This window comes from Canis lupus, chromosome 31 (assembly GCF_003254725.2).
Source record: "Canis lupus dingo isolate Sandy chromosome 31, ASM325472v2, whole genome shotgun sequence".
NCBI lineage: Eukaryota > Metazoa > Chordata > Mammalia > Carnivora > Canidae > Canis > Canis lupus.
The window spans coordinates 22694606-22708083 of NC_064273.1; the positions used below are offsets into that span (position 1 = coordinate 22694606).

Consider the following 13478-nt stretch of genomic DNA (forward strand, 5'->3'; position numbering starts at 1 on the left):
ATGATTACAAAATCATCAAGAATTTTTATGTAACTCCCAAGCATAAAATATAATGGAAAAATTATTCTCAATAGTAACAAAAAATAAGCAGCTTAAAATATAATAATCATAATAAAAATATAAATCATTTTATACAAATATAAAATCACAAATAAATAAATACCTATAAGCTTTTATTTAGGGATATAAACTAAAACATTAATACCAAGTTAAAAAGCAGCAGTCTAGGATAGAATAATTCAATATTATAATCACAAAAATACTTTCCAAATACGTTAGTTATAATTCCAGTCAAATTTCTGAAGTGGCACATAATGTAAATCCTCAAACATATACCTATGAAAATGGAAAGAAATATAAACAATGTTGGGGTCAGAGAGGATACACAAAGTGCAATTATAGGATATCTAGAACATATTGATGATGAAAAGACTATGTTAGCAGAATTTCTATGAGTGATTGAAAATCTGTGAGTAATTTTTTTAAAGATTTTATTCATTTATTCATGAGAATACACAGAGAGGAGAGAGAGGCAGAGGGAGAGGCAGGCTCCATGCAGGGAGCCCAACGTGGGACTAGATCCCGGGTCTCCAGGATCAGGCCCTGGGCTGAAGGCAGCACTGAACAACTGAGCCACCTGGGCTGCTTGATAATTTTTTTTTGAAAAGAACAAAATAACCCAAAAGACAGCAGATGCAAGAGTACATTTTAGAAGAGATTAATAGGAAAAAAGGAAAACATTTAAAACTAATAAATAAAAATAAAGATAAATAAATTTAAAAAATAATAAAATAAAATAAAACTAATAAACACAAAAGCTGGTTCACTGAAAAGAAAATGATAAAATAGATGTATCATTAACTAACCTAAGGAGAAAGGAGTGCACATAAAATAACAAATAATAAGAGTGGGAATAATCATAAGTACAAAAATTAAAAGCTAATCAAGTTTTCTAAAATTTATGGAAAATACATGGAAATCTGACAAAATCATAGAAAATATAAGTTACCAAAGGTGACTAGAGAAGAAATAGAAAAATCGAATGTTGGTTACCACAAAAGAAATGAACAACTGTGATTAAAAAGGACCCACAAAACAACAAACCCTTAAAACCAGATCATCCTAATGTTGCTTAAGCTATCCCATAGCCATTGAAACAGAAGCAAATACACTAAATTCTTTTTATAAAAAACTCATAAAATTAGCCAACCAACATCTGACATCTGACAACAGAGTTAAGATGCTCAAAGAAGAGATGACCTCCTCAATAGGTGCTGGGAAAATTGGATAGTCATGTGTAAAAGAATGAAACTGGATGCCTGTCAGACACTACTCACAAAAATTAACTTAAGTGTATTAAAGACTTAAATGCAAAACCTGAAGTCATAAAATTCCTAGAAGAAAACACAGGGTAAGCTCCTTGACATGGATATTGGCAATGACTGTTTGAATATGACATTTAAAGCACAAGCAAAAAAAATTAAAAAAAAAAAGCAATTGGGAATAGATCAAACTAAAAATCTATGCAATCTAAGGAATGGGAAAAGATATTTGCAAGCTATATCTGATAGGAGTTAATATCCAAAATATCTTAAAAATCCTTATCCCACTCAATAACAAAACCTTAAATAGCCTAATTAAAAAATGGGCTGAGAACCTGAAGAGACATTTTTCTAAATGGCCAACAAGTACACAGTTAGGTGCCCAACACCACTTATTTGGGAAATGTAATTCATATTCATAGTGAGGCATCACCTCATGACTATTGGAATGGCTAGCATTAGAAAGACAAGAGATAACAAATGCCAGGAAGAATGTGGAGAAAAGGGAATGCTTATGCACTGTGGGGAAGAATGTAAATTGGTACATCCACTATGGAAAACAGCATGGAACTTCCTCAAAAAATTAAAAATAGAACTTCATTATGATCCAGCGATTCCACTCTCGGCTATATATCTGAAACACACACACACACACACACACACACACACACAAAATCACTGTGTTGAAGAAATAGCTGCATTGTAACACTATTTACAAAAGCCAAGACATGGAAACAGCCTAAGAGTCCATCAATGCATGAATCCACAAAGAAAATGAACACACACACACACACACACACACACACACAGTGGGATACTATTAACCTATAAAAAAGAAATTCTGTCATTTTCAATATAAATGGTACTTGAGGGCGTTATGCTAAGTGAATAAGTCAGACAGTGAAAGACAAAGACTGTGTGATCTCACTTATATGTGGAATCTAAACAAAACAAAACTCCTATGAAAAAAGGATAAAACCAAATCAGAGAGGGAGACAAACCATGAGATGCTCTTAACTCTAGGAAACAAACTAAGGGTTACTGGAGGGGAAGTGGGTGGAGGGATGGGGTAACTGGCTGATGGGGATTAAGGAGAGCACTTGATATGATGAGCGCTGGGCGTTATATGCAACTGATGAATTATTGAACTCTATATCCGAAAGTAATGATGTGTAGTTGGTGTGTTTTTATTCTCTATAAAATTATAAACACATCATCAGATATAAAAAATCCCTTTGGGATCCCTGGGTGACTCAGTGGTTTAGCGCCTGCCTTCGGCCCAGGGCATGATCCTGGAGACCTGGAATCGAGTCCCATGTCAGGGTCCCTGCATGGAGCCTGCTTCTCCCTCTGCGTGTGTCTCTGCCTCTCTCTAATGAATAAATACATAAAATCTTTGAAAAAAATCCCTTTGTTGAGCTTATCAGCAAACTGAACATAGCTGAGGCAAGAGTCTAATATATGTTGGTTAATTGAATTGTAAATTAAAAAAAGAAGAAAAAATAAAAATAAAACCGAATTCATTTTTATTCACCTAAAATGTATAACCGGGAAAAAGAAAACCCATATAATTAATATTTAAGCATCACAAAGTTTTCACACACAAATAATATTTAGATCACTTTTACTTAGATTATGAACAAGATCATAAACAAGTGTGTTTGAGTCCAGAAAAGCAAAGATAATTCATTATTGTGAATTATTGACAGTTTATTATTAATACATCTAAGGGAAAATTTTATGTTCTGAACTCCTTAGATACAGGGCAAAAGCATTTAATAAATATAATATCCATCAATCATAAAGGCTCTTAATAAAATAAAAAATTTGGATACTTTAAAAATATTTATTCTGTCATTCCTATCCAAATGTTAACATCTTTTCAAGTGAGCAAACAATAGAAGTAGCAACGTAAGAATTCCACTATTACCAATATCATCTAACACTTCTCTGTAAGAACCAGCCAATGATAGTAGGCATGAGGAATAAATCACAAGAAAATTTGGGAATGCAGAGTAGCATATTTCACATTCAACAATTTGATGTTTTACTTAAAACTGAGAAAATGGGGCACCAAGAAGGAAAGTTTCGGCTCTGGCAACCACCGTGCAATGTGGTTAGACATTCTGCCCCAATTGGCAGGCATCATGGCGGTGTGCTTGGTCATCCAGCCATCACCACCAAGCACATTTACAGGTTCAGTAACTGAGGCAGGGAACAAACGGTTGCCTATTATACGTATCAGTGGAATTTGATGCCAAGAGATAGGCATGTCTCTGGAGTTTATCATTATTATGTGTCAAAGGGTTTGGAGAATATCGATGAAGGAAGCATTTTCCTGGTTGATGAAAAATAAGTTGGTTTTGCTCATCTACCCCTTATAGCAGGTTATTGCAGTGTATTAATGTAATAAAAGCAGAAAAGTAAATATAAAGGAAAATCAACTAAAAACTATTATATAACATAATTTAGCATGGTCATTATATTCATACATATAGAAGCAAGTATTAAAGATATAAAGTAAGAAAATCCTCCTTTACAACCATAAACCAACAGCCTAGACAGGAACATGACAAAAAAAAAAAAAAAAAAAAAAAACAACAAACAAAACCAGGAACATAACAAATTTAAAATAACCTTTGAGAGACGCAAAATGATTTGGTCAAATAATGTCATATCTGTGTCTATGGAAGACACAGCCTCATAAAAACTCTTTGGTACCCTACACACTACCCTGAGCACAAGGTAGAAGTCTATGGTATCCTGAAGGTAACAGAAGCTAATTCAGTTCAACTACTAGGTAGCTTGACTCTCACCATCCCCAATATAATGACTGAACCAAGAGAGGGTGTACCTATTTCTGGGAATAAATTCTAATTATCTTGGTTTCTACTCTTCTATGCACAATGACCATCATTCAACAAAAAATGAAAATACACCCCAAAAAAGCAAGGGGAAAAAGATCAAGAGGTAAAGTAGTCAACAGACCCAGACCCAGAATGACACAATCATTTAAAGTATCTAGGACTTTAAAATAGCTATAACTAAATGTAGGCAGAATGCATGAGTGTATGTGTCATATCAAAAGAGAGATGGAAACTTTTTAAAAAAAGTAATAGTAAAATGTGAGAATAAAAACACACCATCAGATATAAAGAATCCCTTTAATGGACTTATCAGAAACTGGACATAGCTGAGGAAAGAGTCTATAAAATTGAAAATAGGCCAATAAAAATTATTCATACTTAAGTAGGAAGAAAATATTTTAAAACAACAAAAAACCCCACTACATCTAAGATCTGTGGGACAATATTCGAATTGTTAACATACAAGTACGGGGACTTGCAGCTAGAGAAAAGAGGGAGAATAAAGCAGAAGACATCTTTGAAGAAAAAACAGTGAAGAATTTCCCAAAATTAATGAAAGACAAAAAATAATGGATGTAGGAAACACAGAAAACCCCCAGAGTGATAAATAATAAGAATACGAATAATTCCTAGATACGTGGTTATTAAACTGCCAAAAAAACAGAGAAAATCTTGCAGGCACACAGTGAAAAAGAAATGTTACATACAGAGCAATGAGTATAAAAGTTACAGCAGAATTCTTATCAGCAACTATGCAACCCAGAAGACAATGTTTATTGTACTAAAAAAGGAAATAAAATTTTCAACCTAAAAATCCAAAAATCCATACTTTTTTTAAGAAGCAGGAAAATAACCTGGATGCTAATGATGTAGGAAAAATGTTGGGATTAAAAGCCAACAGCCAAGAAAGAATTCTTGAGACGTCTTTGGTGCAAAAATGTGGTTTTATTAAAGCACTGGGGACAGAACCTGTGGGCAGAAAGAAGAGTCATAAGGAGGGGCCCATTATACATTTACAAGTTGGGAGGGGGTTAGGGAGAGCATAAGTCTCTAAGGAATTTTGGAAGCAAGGTTTCCAGGGCCTTGAAGGGGCTAGATATGGTTGGGGAAAGGTCATTTATACTGTTTAATAAACTTTAGTCATGAGACCCTTCAGATACTTCAAGGATGACTGCCAACAAGTATCTTGGGGGGTATAGATAAATAAAGTTTCCAAAGGAAACTTAGCCTAACCCCCAGGATCCTATAATTAGGATCCTGCCTTTTACCCTTAGTAAAGTATTAACATTGAGGCACCTGAGCAACTAGAGGAATGTCACTCTTCCTGTTTCAAGGACTTGTCAGTGGGCTGTAAGTGGTAAGGAAATTTAATTTTTCTTTAAGATTTTATTTATTTGAGAGAGAAAGAGAGAGAGAGAGAGCATGGCCAGGGAGCTGGGGGGAGAGCAGAGGGAGAGGGAGAAGCAGATTAGACACCCTATTGAGCAGAGAGCCTATGAGGGACTCCATCCCAGTACCCCAAGATCATGACCTGAGCTGAAGGCAGATGCTTAACTGCCTGAGCCACCCAGGTGCCCCAGAAATCTAATTTTTCTTTTGTCTTTGTTTCCCACATCACTAGAAAAGTAAATAAATTAGAATTTTCATGTATATGCATGAAATATATCTTAAAGATATACAGTAATTAATACTGATTGTCTCTGCAGATGAGAATTCAGCATTTGAGAGTGTATGGGAGACACATTTCACTCTATAGCCTTTTGTTCCCTTTCATTTTTCATTTTATTTATTTATTTTAAATATTTTATTTATTTATTTGAGAGAGAGAGAGGGCACAAGAGAAAGCATGAGTTGGGGGCTGGAAGAGATAGAGGAAGAGGGAGAAGCAGAGTCATTGCTGAGCTGAGATCCTGACCTGAGCTGAAGCAGATGCTTCACAGACTAAGCCACCCAGATGCCCCTCTCTTTTACTGTTTAACCATGTGGACAAAAAATGTAATAAAATTTTGACACTTGGAAGAAGTTAAATGATCTTTCTTTTGTAATATGACAAAATCATTTTTCTTTTTCTTTTTTTTTTTTTTTTTAGATTTTTATTATCTATTTATTTATGTGAGTCACACAGAGACAGAGACAGAGACACAGGCAGAGGGAGAAGTAGGCTTCATGCAGGGAGCCTGATGTGGGACTTGATCCTGTGTCTCTAGGATCAGGCCCTGGGCCAAAGGCGGTGCTAAACAGCTGAGCCACCCGGGCCCCCATTTTGAATTTCTTATACAAGAATCAATAGATAAGAAGAGCAAGTAATCTTTGATAAAAACAATAAAGGAGAATGTACAGACTTTCAAAGACTTTTCACTTGAAAGTTTGTACAAGGTCATAAAGCTACTCTTGTTCAAACAACTAGTTCATGAATACCACAAAATGGAAGTCTATGAACAACTTATGATTTGCAAAATCAGTTTATTACAAAAATGATGTTTTGATCTAGTAGAGACTATATTACTATTGCACTTCAGTAAGTTTGCTAAATTTTTGAGAAATAAGTTGGTTTTCTCACACCAAATACCAAATACATCCTAGTTGAATTTTAACAACTAATGTTAAAAATTGAAGTAATAAGAGAACAAGAACATAGAATAAAGTATATATCTGATTTATTGTTGGGAAAGGAAAAAGCATAAGAGCATATAAACTATTAAAAGGAAACCATTGATAGATTAACCTTAAGAGTCATCATGTCTTGGGGTACCTGGTGGGGGGTCAGTCGGTTAAGCATGTGCCTTCACTGAAGCCATGATCTCAGGGTCCTGGAATCGAGCCTCATGTCAGGCTCTCTGCCCATGGGAAATCTGCCTCTTCCCCTCCGTAGGTCTCTCCTCCTGCTTATGCTCTCATGGGCGTGCATGCTCTCTTTCTCAAATAAATAAATAAAATCTTTTAAAAAATTGTCATGTGTCAAAAAGTGTGAGAAAAAAATTATATTGATCATAGTTGAGATAATATATAAAACATGTGACAAAGGTTCTCTCTTTGACCAAACTCTACTCTTTAAATCCTTGATTCTAATTCTCTTTAATCCTTGACTTTGGGGCTTCCATGTCTGTCTCTGCAAAATCCAATTTTAGCAGGAATCCTGCTAAGTCAGTTTAGCTAGAATCCCCCATCCTCTGTATCTGATTGCCCTCCATATCTGATCAGATCCTTCATTCCTCACCATCCCCCAGGTGGAGTCTGATCACCCTGGCCTGCCTTCAACAAAGAATCCTGTTAGGCCAGTTAGACCAAATCTCCTCTTACCCCTGGTAATTTCCCATCCAAGGACGCCTACAAGGCTCTGTAGAGTCTGGCAAACTTTTATGGTACCTTTTGTTTTTTAAAAACTTTACTTATTTATTCATTTATTTATTTATTTACTTATTTATTATTTAATTTAGAAGGAAAGAGAGTAAGGGGAAAGGCAGTGAGAAAGGGAGAGAGCTAATCTCAAGCAGACTCCACACTGAGTGCAGAGCCCAATGTGGGGCTCAACCTCATGACTCCAAGATCATGACCTGAGCAGAAATCAAGATTTGACACTTAACTCACTGAACCACCCAGGTACCCCTTTCATGGTATCTTTCTCAAGTTAATTCAGAGTTTACAAGATATTGTGTATTGTATCTGTAACATATTGTATGCTTTAAAAATTATGTAAATATGCATAAAAGACTTTTTCACATCAAAATACATATTTATCTATCTGTAGATATGTATGGGTAGACAGGATATGTATAGCTTCCGATGGGATGTGTTTGTATATCAAATCAATTTTTTCTTGGTGATAAAATGAGATATTTCCATTATAACAACAAATAAATGTTACAGATCTACAAAGAAGAATCATTTGTAGAAAATGCTAGACCAAAAATAAAGAAATACGATAAAGAATGAAGAAAAAAATCCCATATTCCAACCTCCACAAATTTCCTAAATAACATATCTATTTTACAAATTTGTTTTGCTCCCTTGCTGCTTAAAACAATGCTTCCTAGTCATGTGGCAGATAAAATTCACATTCCTTCCCATGACCCATGGTGATGTGTACAACCTCACCTCTCACAGGCCTTCTTGCCATCTGAATCCTCAGCGTAAACACTATTTGTTGTTTTCTGCATGCACAATGCTGCCTTCTATCTCTGTACCCTTCTCTATTCTATTTTCCCCTCCTGAATTCCAGAACACCCTTTAGCCTCTTCTGTGCTGGAGCAATTTTGTTTACTTTCAGTATGCTCCTCTGACGACTCCATGGTGAAAAAATGCTGGAGGGTGCCAGTTCCTCCCCCACACACAAAGAGACAGGCTGAGGTAATAACAAGCACCTTTCTTCTATTTTTGTTGCTGTATCCGTAGTTCTTTTATTACTTTTTATATCTACCAAATTTTGGTAACTGCTTGCTTATGTAATTCTCCCACTGGAGGGGCAAGTCCTTTAGGGCAGGGATTGGCTTATCTCCACCTGCAACTTTTTTTTTTTTTTTTTAATTATAGACACTCAGCCAACAAATGTTTCTTTCAGATCAACTGAACCGAAAATTATTAAGACTAATATATAAATGATGCTTGCCCATGATAGGATGCAAAGAAGGGCATATTTTAAATGAATTCTTTTATGATGAGGGAATTACTGGGAGACAGATTTTTAAATGTTTTCCTTTATGTTTCATAATTTTTTTTTTATGTTTCATAATTTTAAACAACAGTTGTTTAGTTACTGTTTGTTATAGACAAGAAATCTTTATTTTTTGAATGGTTGATCTGCTCTTTTTTTAAAAGTTTTTATTTAAATTCCAGTTAGTTAACAAACAGGGTAATACTAGTTTCAGGTGTACAATATAGTCATTCAACACTTCCATACAACACCCAGTGCTCATCACAAGTGTATTCCTTAACCCCCATCACCTATTTAAAACCATCCTCCCACTCACCTCCCCTCTGGTGACCCTCAGTTTAGACAAGAACTTTTTAATACAAGAGTATTAACTGAAAATTGGCATTTCAATGTGTAATATAGTATTTGAAAGTGAGCAGGATTTTATTTTTGTTTCAGGTATTGCTATGAATTAGGTTGCCTTTAAGAGCCCTTCTCCTGAAAACAACTAAAGAGAAAGAGAGGAAATATTAAAAATAAAATCTTTATAAATGCGTCTGTAAATAGTTAAGAAAGTAAGTGATTCTTAGAAGCCAAATCAAGAGAGGAAAACAAAACTCAGAAGTCAGTTTCTCTTGAAGGAATTTTCTGTATGGATGAAGTTTTGTTTTCAGGGACTGTTTGGAAGTGGGGAACAAGATAAACCCTAGGTACACACAAGATGGGATGCTCACAGGGAATTGCCTCTCCGTACAACCTACATCCACCTGTTGAAAGAGGACAAGAAAATTAATCTGTCTTGAAGTTTGATACTGAATGGAGGTGAATAAAAAGCTTTCTTCTATACTTAGTAGCCACAGCCAACTGACTTTAGTATTACTGACTGGATTCATACTTCCTGGGTGGTCTCAATACACAGCACACAGGTATTCAATGTAAAGTGGTCCCTGGTTTGCTGTGCCCTTGTGACCTGGCAGGACAAAAGCCCTTTCATAAAAACAAAAAACAACAAACAAACAAACAAAAAAAAAACGAGAAAAACCCACCTCAACACAGGGCTCCGGTAATTTCTACAGTATTATGAGCTCACAGTGAAAACAGAAAACAATGCAAAGCAAAACAAAATAAAACAAACTAAGCAAGCCATATTGAGTGAGAACCAGCAGGGGAAAAAAAAAAAAAAACAAACAAACAGATGAACAAATCACAGAACCAAACTTGCAAAAACATTAGATATTGGAATTATCAGGTACAAAATATAAGTAAGGATTCATAAGAATGACTGCACATAAAATTTGAATAAAATGGGTTTATTAGTATATTAGATGAAGATGAAGAACAAAACTGTGAACTGCAGAGAAATAATGGAGAAATTTCCATCAATGTAAGAGGGTCCATAGGATGGAAAACAGAAGAATATAGCTTAAGAAAAATAGAAGATATAGTTTTAAAACCCCAGCCAGCAGGATAGACAGTAACATTGAGAGTAATGACAAATAATCTGAGAAGATTTCTTTTTATAAAAAAAAATATTTAATTAATTAATTTATTTATTTATTTGAGAAAGTGAGAGAGAGAGAGAGAGAAAGAGCACAAGTGGAGGGAAGGAGAGCCAGAAGCAGACTCTCTGCTGAGCAGGGAGCCTGAGCTGGGATCATGACCCCAAATGGAGGCAGAGGGCAGATGCTTAACCAACTGGGCCTCCGAGGCACCCCTATTCTGACGTGATTTCTTAACAGCAACAGTAAAGCTTGAAGGAAATGCAATCACATACTTAATATATTGAGAAAAAATAACTATCAGTGCAGAATAATATTCTAGAAAAGTGACAAGAATGAGAGCAAAATAGTGACATTTTAAGATAAAGAAAACCTAGAAGAGTTTGCCTGTGATACACTCTTACTAAAGAAAACTTAAAATATGTACTTGAAAAAAGGCACATATCTCAGATGGAAGTTTTATCTAGGGGATCAATCAGCAACTTAAATGTTGACATTAGTGATTCCAGAGTATATAACAAGAGAATACATTCTGGCTAGTTATATAAGAATAGCATTAGTTTTAGACAAATGCCTCCAAAAAGAGTGAACAAGGAAGATTTTTGTGACATTGATGCCTAAATCTTTAGCAAATGTTAGTGAACCTGAGCAATGTATAAGAGATAAGGTAAATACTGTTCAGCCAGGTGACCAAGTACAATAGAAGTTTAATACAAGAAAACCAGTGAATGCAATTTACTACAACTAACAATTTGAAGGTGAAAATTTGACAAATGTATAAAAAGGTACAGAAAAAGAGTAAGTAAAACTTAGCATCCATTCACTATAAATAAATTCTTAGGAAATCAAGGATAGAAGGAACTTTTATGACTTGACCAAAGGTTTCTACAAAAATTCTACAGCAAAAATGATACTTAATGGAGAAGTGTTGGAAATATTACATATGTGAACTAATCAGGGATACCTGCTATAGCCATTTTTAATAAACATTCTTTTTGGAGAGTAACAAAAGATAGGATTATATGAAAATTATGTGATTGTCATTATAGAAAATCTAATAAAATAATTTATAGATAATTGGAATTAATAAGAAAGTATATCAAGTTTTTGTACATAAAATTAATATACACCAATTTGCATTTATTTACTAATAAACAGAAAACAAAATAAAAATAAGCCATTTTTAAATTATATTAGAAACAAAATGTAGGAATAAATGTAGGATTATGTAGGAATAAATTTCATAAGAGATACACAAGTCTCTGGGAGCCTGAGTGGCTCAATCAGTTAAAGTTACGGACTCTTGGTTCCACTTGGTTCATAATCTCAGGGTCCTAGGATCGAGCCTCACATCGAACTCTGTGCTCCACGCTCAGTGCAGTCTGCCTGTCACTCTCTCTCTCTGTTTCTACCCCTGCCCCCACCAAATAAATAGAGATACACAAGACTTCTATGAATATAAAAACCTTAGTGAAAGCCATTAAAGAAGACAAATAAATGGAGAGATATAATAAATTTATGGATTGAAAAACATATCTAAAGAAAACAATTAAAAAAAAAAAGAAAACAATTAGCACTTGAATTGACCAACAAATAAAGTACAGTTAATTAAAGAAAAACCTCAAAAGTTTCTTAGGGGATTTGACAAACTGGTTCTAAAATTTCAATGAAAGAAGAGAGGGACACATCACATTCCTGCAAAGGGAAATCTTATCTGATAAAAATTAATATGGAGGACTTCTGATAGGATACGGAAGGTAAAAGCCGACCATTGTTTCCATTATACTAACTATAGAATCTGGATAAAAATTAAAATAATACGTTTTTTGAAATACATTAGAGAGCTATGAATATATAGCTCATATATTAAAAAGCAAATAGCAACATGGGAGAAATAGAAAACAAAGGAACTATATGAGTAGATACGTTAAATTCAAGTATACTAAATATTTCAGTTAAAGACAAAGACTGTCAGGTTAAAACAATAATAAAGAGAACCACCATAATTTTTATGTCTTAACTAAGAAGCATAAAATATATAGAGATTGAAAATGAAGATTGGAAAAAGATATTCAATGAAAACTTTGAAGAAATGTATGTGTTCTAAGTATCTTGTGCCAACCTGTGGACAAACTTTTTGAAATTCTAAATGGTACAGAAATACCACACCAAAATAAAAACAGAAGCTTTAATTTTTAAAAAAAAGATTTTATTTATTTATTTGAGAGAGAGAGAGCGAGTGAGAACTTGGTGCACACAAGTGATGGGGGAGGAGCAAAGAGAATGGGAGAAGCAGGCTCCCTGCTGAACAGAAAGCCAGATGTGGGGCTTGATCCTGGGACTGCGAGATCATGACCTGAGCTGAAGGTGGATGCTTATCTGATTAAGCCACCCAGGCACCCCTAATTTTAATGATGTATCATTTATCAATTTTTGCTTTTATGCTTAATTTAAATCTTAAAATCTTGTTTAAGAAATTTTGCCTAATCCTAGGTCAGAAAGATTTTCTCCAATGTCTTACCTAGATATTTTATAATTTTGCCTTTTACACTTAGTCATGATTCATTTCAAATCAATGTTTGAGTATGTGAAATGAACTTTTATATTTTTCTCCTATAATAACTTTTTGGATCAGGAATTCTGGAAGGACTTGGTAGGATGGTTTATTTCTGATCTATGCTATCAGCTGGGGCACCTGGAGCTGATGAATCTACTTCCATAATGGCTTCTTTGCTCAAATGTGTGGTGATCAGTCTCCTTGACCATTCTCTCTTGCTCTCTATCTCACATGATGGCTCATCCTCAATGAGGGCTTCTCAATGTGCCTCGGGATTCTCATTGTCTGGTGATCTCAGAGTTTTGGACTACTTACGTAGCAAGTCATGGTGTCAAGAGAACAAGATGGAAGCTGCTAGCCCACTTATGTCTAAAATTGGTATTGTGTTTATTTCTTTATACACTTTTGGGAAGAGAAGTCACAAAAAAGCTCTGATTCAAAGGAAGGGAGACTGACCATGTCTCAGTGGAAGGGGTATCTACAAATTTGTGGCCATCCTTACTCTACCACAACATCATACTGATAAGATCATTCTTTCCCCCATTGAATTACATTAGCATCATGTTAATAATTTAAATGAATATCGCTGAACTCTTTATTCTA

The 13478-nt window shown here is 34.7% G+C and overlaps 1 pseudogene; it reads left to right on the forward strand.

Annotated features, from left to right (window-relative positions):
* The first annotated feature begins 3433 nt into the window (after window positions 1-3433).
* LOC112661643 (NADH dehydrogenase [ubiquinone] 1 alpha subcomplex subunit 1-like) lies at window positions 3434-3678 on the forward strand (annotated as a pseudogene).
* Window positions 3679-13478: the final 9800 nt, after the last annotated feature.